The following is a 9456-nucleotide window of genomic DNA, read 5'->3' as shown; positions in this document are numbered from 1 at the left end:
TAAATTTAATCTAATATTTATCTTGATAAGTATTAGATTAATTTATTAGTAAAGTGATTAAGTTTAATCATAGTTAAACTCTCTAAACTCTCATTATATAAAAAGAGCTATGGCTCATTAGTTTTCACAGACTTGAATTCAAGAGAAAGTTATAGAGAGAAAATTCTCTGAAGAAATTATTTTAGAAGATTTCTAGAGATAATTTTCTTATTTACAACTTGACCTAGAATTTTAGAGAAATTGCGAAATTACCCCATTGGTAATTTTGTGGAAAATTTTCTAATTGGAAACGAGCCCATACTCGGCAGACATGAGCTTCAAGATAGCAGAGAAGACTATTCGGTCGAAGCGCTCATCCTAGACGAATCGAAAAGGTACAATTTTGATTAAGTGTTTGTTACTTTAGATATCACAACCAAGTTCTTGTTTTGGAAAATTTTTTAAAACTCTAGTTTTCCCCTTAAACTTTTTCCATCATAGTTCTCATAGCATATCACATCTCATATACTTGATTTGCATAATGATAATAGATCGAATAAGGATACTTACACTCAGAACTTAGGATAAGTGTTTAAGCTAACCTAAGCTCCTTAATAATGCTTTGAATTGTGCCTAGAAGCAGCAATTCTGGTCACTCATCAGATTGCTTTCGATCAAACATCAAAGGCTAGGTAAACTTCTCTTTGCCCTTTGCCTTGCTTGTAGAAGCTCCCGATTGATCTGGAACTTTGCATACATAATAAAAAAATTGCACACTCATTAATTACAACCTTATTCACATCCAAACCATAGAAAAATCATTGACCTACACACTTTCTTATTACTACTGAAAATTAACTAGTTTTTGCCGAAATAAGAGATTTCTTGCCAAATCTTCATTTCTAAACCTAAAATCTAATTTCAAACATCCTAAATATGATTTAGTTATAGATTTAAGCTGTCAATTTCATCTAACTAGTCAAATTTAACTTTTCCGAAAAATCAAGCTCTCATGAACTTTTAAAAGAGGGAAAACGTTTGATTCTTAAATATTCATTAAAAATCAATTAAATTGAGTTGAAACACCTTCTCATTAGTTCAAAATGAGTCAAAAATCACTTTAAAATAGTAGGTTTACTTATGATTTCGGGATTCACCATTTTTGAATCAAAGTTTGGTTTAAAAACGTTAGATCTATTGAAATCTCCATACAATCAAGTAAAACTCAAATTGAATTAACAACATGCTTTGTTTGATCATAAAAGGTTAGAATGTTGCCTCAATTTGTTAAAAATAATAAACTATGAATCTAATTTGTGGATGAACGTAAGAAGAACAATGGCAAAATTGTTGGATAAATCATAGTTTTTTTCTTTGAAATTGGAGGTTATTTTGGTGTTTGGGAGGTTAGAGAGTTTGACTTGTTTGGCTAATTTGAAAGGAAAACTTAGATTGAGATTTTTAGAGAGATTTCAAATGGAAGAGATAAAAGAGGGAAAGTGACGGTTGGGTGTTTAAATAGCCAACCATTTTTCAAAAATTGGGCAATTACCCTTTTAACCACTTTAGATTTCCACATATTTTCAAACCAGTCCAAATTTAATTAAAAACTCATTTCATCAATTATTTTCAAAACTGACTTCATATTCAAAATTTGTTTTAAATTAATTAATAATCGAACGCTTAATTTTAATTTCCCTACCTAAATCTTAATCATGTTTATTACTTCAATATTTTTACCAAATTATTAATACGAACCTAATTCCAGTATTCGATCCACTAACTCGATTTTTGAAATGTGACAATTTGGTCGATGTAGCAAGCGATGAGGTGTATTTGGCTGTCAATTTGGAGTAGTAACTAGTGTAGTTAATAAATTTAGGGCTTAGACATTGTTTGGAGGTATGCCTGCGACTTTAAGTATTGTAACAAGTAAGAATTAAAGTTTTAATATTGGGGGAGTTGAATGCCCATGGTCATAATTGGACTGATAACCCCCCACGTCTATTTCCGCAGCTTTTACCTTGTGTATCACCAGCAACATTTTGCCAAGCAGTATAGTGGGCAATGGCAAAAGAATGGAGTGTCATTTAAACCTTTTTGTTGTATTTATTCCGAAAGGGGTAAGCCAAATAAATCATCAAATGAGATAAAAGTTAACCTTACTTCAATATTGTGGATAAATGGTCTATAATCTAAACAAACATCGAGTGCAACAAGCTGATCAAATAGTCGCTTGGCATGATCCATATAGGTGATAATGAATTCATTGTCCTGAGACAAATCATAAAGAGTATATTTTTTAGAGTGTGAACTTGAGTTTTTGGTCCTGAAGCATAAGTAACATGTAGTCGAGATTTGGAGTATTATCAGGTCTTTAAGGAGAGGCTTGGAGACATCAATGTGATGAATCGATTGTTGCCCACAAAGGAATGAGATAAATTGCTTTTTTTTTTAAGAAGAAGAAGATAATTTGAGGAAGTAAGCTTGATTGGGTAGCCATGGGAAGGATAAAAAAATGGTGTAATTGTGTATGGAAAATTTGATACCATAAGTAAAAGCGAAGTCTACTTTAGCGACATACTAAAAGAGTTACTGTTATTATGGTATTTATAATGGTTACAAAGATAGACTTGCTAAATTTGAATTCAAAATGTATAATAAAGAAAATCCTAATTTTAAATTCAAATAATGTAAAAAATATCCCTTTAAATTTGGATGATATGTTCGACTAAGTTTGTTTATTAGGAGAGTGTCTAAACTATTTTTCTTGATAGTCGACTGAGTCTTAGTTCAATTGACATCGGCATTGTTTTCAGTGTAGGAGGACGTGGGTTTGAGTGCACTGAAATGCATTATCCTCCTATTTAAGGGTTGGAGAGAGACTATGGGTAGTTTTAGACATTATATCAAAAAGAGTAGATATGATAAGAACCTATAATAAGATTACTGTTAAAAAAACAACTATTCTCCTTAATAACATACATGGTGAGAACTAAAATAAATCAAACTAATTGAAAGGTATAAAGCTTAATTGAAACCGACTCTATCCAATTATAAATACTATTTGATTAGTTTCCAATATGGTAACTAGAAAAATAATCACATATTAACCATGCTTTATTTATTTAACAATTTTAATGACATGAGCAGGTTGTCATGTTTCAAATTAACCTCTCATTTTCTATGTTGTCAAAACCAAATAAATCTACCGTTATCACAATACTATACCATTTAAACATCAGCTTTCTATTTCAAATCAACAATTAGGATATTTATGAATATTTGATATGTTTATTTTATGAATCAAATTTTATAATTATCTATTTATAAAGTTATTTTTATCGATATATATTGTAACACCTTATACCCAACCTAGTCACCGAGCCTGAATATTAGGATGCCACACCACCATCTCATGTTATACACAAGGAAAAGCTCATTCTAATGGAACGTCCTTCATTTTAGTGTTCGCATAGGTTTTAAGTCAATCATACTCTCTAACATCATTGTTACATGCTAAACATACATCAAATAGTCTTATAATAATAATTAAACATGCATAAGGTCAATTTAGTAAAAATCTCAAAACTGATTACGTAGGTATCGATATTGAAGGTGAGGTATCAATAATTCTCTCAAGTGGTATCGATACAGCTTAGAAAATCAATACCAAAACTGCTTACTGTTTCTCACTTAAAAACCCAAACCTCGAAAATTATCGGTACCTCTTCCAAAGTATGGATATTTCTACCTCAAGTATCAATGCCAATTTACGATTCTAGCTTCCTGCACATTTCAAAATCACAGAGGTATCGATTTTACAACACGAATATCGATACCTCTACTTTAGATAAGAAAAATATAACATACATAAGCATATAAGTCATTCTAACTTGTACCAATTCATCAAGCTATCATATTATCATCAAATAAACATCAAAATGACCGTAATAGTAGTCTCAAATATCAAAAATAAGTTCAAACGATAAATGAGATAATACGATTCAATTCTCAAAATACTAAGAGTAATTAAGCTATGAAATTTCCAAAAGACCATGACAAATATCATTAAAAGTCAACCACATTGCCCTATTCCCAAAACATAAACAAATAACAATAACACCTACGGTAAAATGGAAACGGACTTGCTTGGATCACCCCTTGGAAACCACATCTCTCACACCGACACACTACTACTCCGCAATGGTTTTATGAAAAGAGTGGGTGAGCTTAACAAGTTCAGTAAATGCTCAAAATAACCCCAATGCAGACAATTCATCAAGCATCAACGAAACAACCATATAGCATAACCTCAACCGTTCCAACTCTAGTGTCATATTATACTTACTCGTGCATTATTACTAGTTCTTTTACATGGTAAACATATTCACGTTTAAGCATATATCACATCACACATATAATCACATAACATTTAAGCATATAACACAATTCTTGTATAATCACATAACATTCAAGCATATATCGCTATACTTATAAACTTGTTATAGATAAATTGCATAATGGTCACATGTCATATAAATACATATCACAATACACACATATTCATAATTTAAGATAATTTGACACTTGAGCTATGAAACATAAAAGTGAGCTCTACCATCACTCATTGGATACATGGATCTCCAGCACACCACATAGACTCATAGAGTCAAACATATCCCAAAAGTGAAGCATAAAACTAACACTCTCTTTATTTCCCCTCACATGTCTCGTTGAATGGAGTTTAGCTCACATTCCCTTATCCCTCCAACATGTCCTAGGGCCTTAACGCCCAAAATAATTGTACATATAGGTGAGTACTCACAATCCTATGACATGCCAACTATATCTAACGGTTTCAAGATCATAAGGCCAAAATATCTGAAATCAGACACATATCACTTACCGATTATCCGTGCACTATCACTGCATATTTGCATCTTTAGCAAAACACTATCACTAACATTTAACATATACATAGCATGAACACATTTGCACTTTCACAACGGTTATCATACTCACATATTGCATGTTATAGCTTCTCATCTCAATTCACATATTCACAAGCACATAAGCACATAGTTCACAAGATAACATAGGCATGAGAAAGCTTACACTCAGAATTTAGAGTAAGGGTTTAGGCTACTACTAAATTCTCAAATAATGCATTGAATAATGTCCACAAGCAATTATTCCGAACACTCACTAATTACGCTTTCGTCGAAAAGCCAAGCGCTCAAACTAGCTTTTCATTGCCTTTATCTCTACTCATAGAAGGTCCTATTGAATCCGGAAGTTCAACACAACAATGCACACAACAATGCATTCAATAATTAGGTAAGAACTCACCACAAGCAATCCAAAATCATAAGCCTAAACTAAGTTCTCATGTAACTGAAACCTTTAACATTGCCAACTTAAAACTCAAATATCTCTGTCTATACTCAATCTTTTCGCCTAAAACCAACTTCGTTCATCTTATAATTCACCTATGACTAATTCCTAACCTTTAAACTATAATAAAATACTCAATTCATAGTATCGACTTTTTCGACATGTTTTATGGCTATTTTCTAAAAATTCATTAAAACTCAAGAATTCTTTAACGAAACGTCAAAGTAAGTTTAGAAACCTTCTAATTACATCAAAACTAATTGAAAAAATACTTTGAAACCATGTTTTTACTTAGAATCTCTAAATCCACCATTAATGAGGTAATTTTCAGTATTTATTCAAAACATGCAATTTAATGGCTAAAAACTTAATTTTAAAGACTAAATAACATTTAAAACTATTCAGGAGTTGAACCGTTACCTTAGATGATGAAAAACTGAGCCTTTAATCAAAAATTTGAAAAACTCGAAAGTTTGACAATGGAGAAAACTATGGTGTTTTTTAGTGTTTTTCTTAACTTCTATGGAGATTTATAACTTAAGAGATGATAGAAATCAAACGGAATTAGAATTTGGAATTTAAAATCGATTGGGAGTGTTGGGGGAACTATAGGCGGCACAAGTATGAGAGGAGAAGAAGACTAACGTGAAAATAAAACTATAAATGGGGGATTTTAGATTGGATTTTAAAATATGGTTAATTGCCTCTTAAAAACTCTAAGTTCTGATTCTTTTATAAATTAGTCATTTTTTCAAAATTAAAGGTGTTTAAAAGTCATTTTCAAAAATTGATTTAATTTTTTAAAAACCATAGTCAGAAACATTACCGATAAACCATGTTGCAAAATTTCGAACACTGTAAGACTAAAATCCCTAAAATATCCCTAAAACTTCTAATCCCTATTTTAGAGTGTTACATATATTTAATAGTTAAAAATATGTTACAATGAAGATATATTCATTTTTAATAACTTAAAACTTAACGTTCATAATCTACATGAATACAATATAAAATATAATATTATTAAAATATTAATTATAGAAAAATTAAAAATTTATGTAAAACTAATAGCTTTATATCCCTATTATAAATTTGTACTTGTTTGCCTTATTTTATTATCCATCCATAGCTCATTGTATTGAATGTTATCCATTATTTGAGATAATATAAATATTTTTCTTGGTCTTTGAAAATTGTAGGGTTTGGAATTTTGAGAATTTCCAACTTAGTAGTTACAAATATAAAGCATAAAGATACACGTTGGATCTGATATTTTTTATTATATATATTGAATGTATACTTCAATTTTATTAAATTAAACCGTCAAAAACATCGAGTATAACATCTTCAATTACATGCAAATAATAAAATCAAAGTATAGAGCATTCAAGATTCAATTAAACTAAGAATATGAGCTTTCTTATTACCTAAACCATGGACAAAAGAAAAAACGAGTATGTATATACAATAAAGGGCGTAAAATAATGTCAATGAAATGTTGCATAATTGACAAAAGTTGAGATCCTAAATTCTAAGTTTCCAGAATAGTAAGTTATAAGTTCTGTTACTTAATAAATATTTAGTATTAAAGAAAAATAATTTTAATTAGTTTTATATTAGTAACATACCAATACTAATTAAATTAAAAAGTTACAAGGGAGTCTACCAAAAAAAATTGAATGGAGGTCACAGTGGCCGGAAAACCTGATAATTCAAACAACAGTGTCGGAAGAGCAACAAAGAAAGTTTGTAGGAGATCAGAGGTTTCTACGGAGTCAGTTGATCCCATGGTCGATGAGAATGGACAGCAGATTCTAGATCTCAGTTTGGCAAAGGCTTCATACAATGCCAAGTTGTTAGGTATGGCTCAGAATCCGGACCAAACAAATATGATAGAAGAGGTTTTTGAATTGCAGGAGGGGGATGTGATAACGGATGTGGTAGATGGATACCATCGATCACTTTTTCTGATTGAGTTCATAAGTTTATAGAATGGAAGATATCGAAAACTGTAATTGTTAAACTCTTGGGTCGCAGAATTGGCTTTCATGCTATGCTTAATAAGATTAATATTTTGTGGAAACCGATGAATCATATCTAGTTGATGGACTTGGAGAATGATTTTTACTAGGTTCGTTTTCACAATGAGAAGGACTATAATCGAGTATTGGCAGGACGGTTGTGGGTTGTCTATGGTTAGTATTTAACAATGCACCCTTGGTCATCAGACTTCTCTACCACCGATACTGGAATCGATGTTCAGGCAGTTTGGATAAGATTGCATGGTCTTCCAGAAGGCTACTATTTTAACTTCTTACCGCGTGCTATCGGGCAAGCTATTGGTCCAGTCATAAAACTTGACACTCACACAGACTTTTCCAAGAGGGGTAAGTTTGTGCGCTTAGTTGTTTGTGTTGATCTTAAGAAATTGTTGGCTCCCAAAGTGAAGATAAATGGTCGAACACAGCGTGTGGAATATGAATATTTGCCTAACGTTTGTTTCAACTTTGGTCTCTATGGTCATTGTGCTAAAGGTTGTGTGCGTATGAATTCTCCTTCGTCCAATGGTGGTAACAATAGTGCTTCTGTGGTTGATGAGAAATTAGAACTTCAAAAAAGGGTTGAGGAAGAGGACTTTGGTCTACGGAAGTTGGTAGAGCGTCGGCAAAGGGGGAGAGGCTGAAGTAGCAAAGAGACAAGGAGCGTAGGTCAATGAGTGATTCTAGATCAATCACGCTCTGCTATTTTGGAGAAAAATCTGGTTATTGGTGATGAATATTTGAATATTGTTGACAAACCGACAGAGGAATTAAATGTCCATGAGAGTGGAAATCTAGTGGATCTCACAAAACGAATTGCTGACCTAAGGAAGAATAAACTGAATGCTAATGGTAATGGTGTTATTCATGGAAATGTGTCCAAAGTGGGCCTGAAAGTTTTGAAACTCATTAGTGATAATGTGGAGGCTTCAAATAGAATGCATTTGCGACCTGCAGAGGCTATTGAATCGTTTAACCCCAAATCTGTTGGGGCAGACCAAATTGTGGGATTTCAACTAGTATCCTTAATAGCCAAGCTTGATAATTAAAGGCATCAAACATTTCAGGAAGTACGCAGTGAAAAAGAAAACAAGGGTTTGTGCAAGGAAATTTTGGGCATGGATTCGAATACTGAAAAGGGGGTTTTCGATTTGGAGTAGCTTCCAACAGTGAGTTCCAAGGGCCGCCAATTCTATTACCAGCCGAAGGGGATTCATAACACCGTAAACCGCCTGATGAGTTGAGTAAATCACCAATAGATACGGTGGATTTAGTGGCAGCTATGGAGGGTATAATTTTTGGGTTGGAGCAGGGTCATGCAACTACAGAGATTTTAGCTAAAAACCCAGAAGATGATGAACCGATGGGTCAACTAGATTTAACTGATGCCAAGGTTAGCTACTAACAGTATTGTTGCTGTTGGGTTTCTCTATTTTCCTTTTATATATGGATAGAAAAATCATTTTTTGGAATTGTCAAGGTGCGGGTCATCCGCACTTTCATAATTTTTTTTCTAAGTATCGAAGGGAGTTTCAACCAGAGATTGTGTGTCATGTTGAAACCTAAACGAGTGGTGTGCGTGCTGACTGAATTATTTCTCAAATCGGAATGGCTCGGTCATGTAGGATTGAAGCTAATGGTTTTAGTGGTGGTTTTTGGATCCTTTGGAATGAGACGGTTTCAATTGATATTTTAGCTATTCACCCTCAAATGGTTCATATGAAGGTTTGTAGCAAGAATGACACTTCTGGTTTCCTTTGCATTGCAGTTTATGCTAGTGCATAACAAAGTCAGAGGAAATATTTCTGGTATATTTTGGATGTTATGGCAAACTCGATTTTTGAATCGTGGCTAATTGCTGGTGATTTTAACTCGGTGTTAAATGGGCCGAAAATGGTTGGAAATGGTTCTCAATCACGACTTAGTTGTAAGTGGTTTTAGTCGTTCTTGTTTGACTATAAGATTCAGGATTTAGGTTATAGTTGTCCGTAATTCACTTGGAGTAGAGGGAATCTATCTCAACGTCTTGATCGGGCAATTT

Source organism: Gossypium hirsutum, chromosome D10 (assembly GCF_007990345.1).
Source record: "Gossypium hirsutum isolate 1008001.06 chromosome D10, Gossypium_hirsutum_v2.1, whole genome shotgun sequence".
Lineage (NCBI taxonomy): Eukaryota > Viridiplantae > Streptophyta > Magnoliopsida > Malvales > Malvaceae > Gossypium > Gossypium hirsutum.
The sequence above is the reverse complement of the archived record's forward strand: the minus strand, read 5'-3'. Positions refer to the sequence as shown.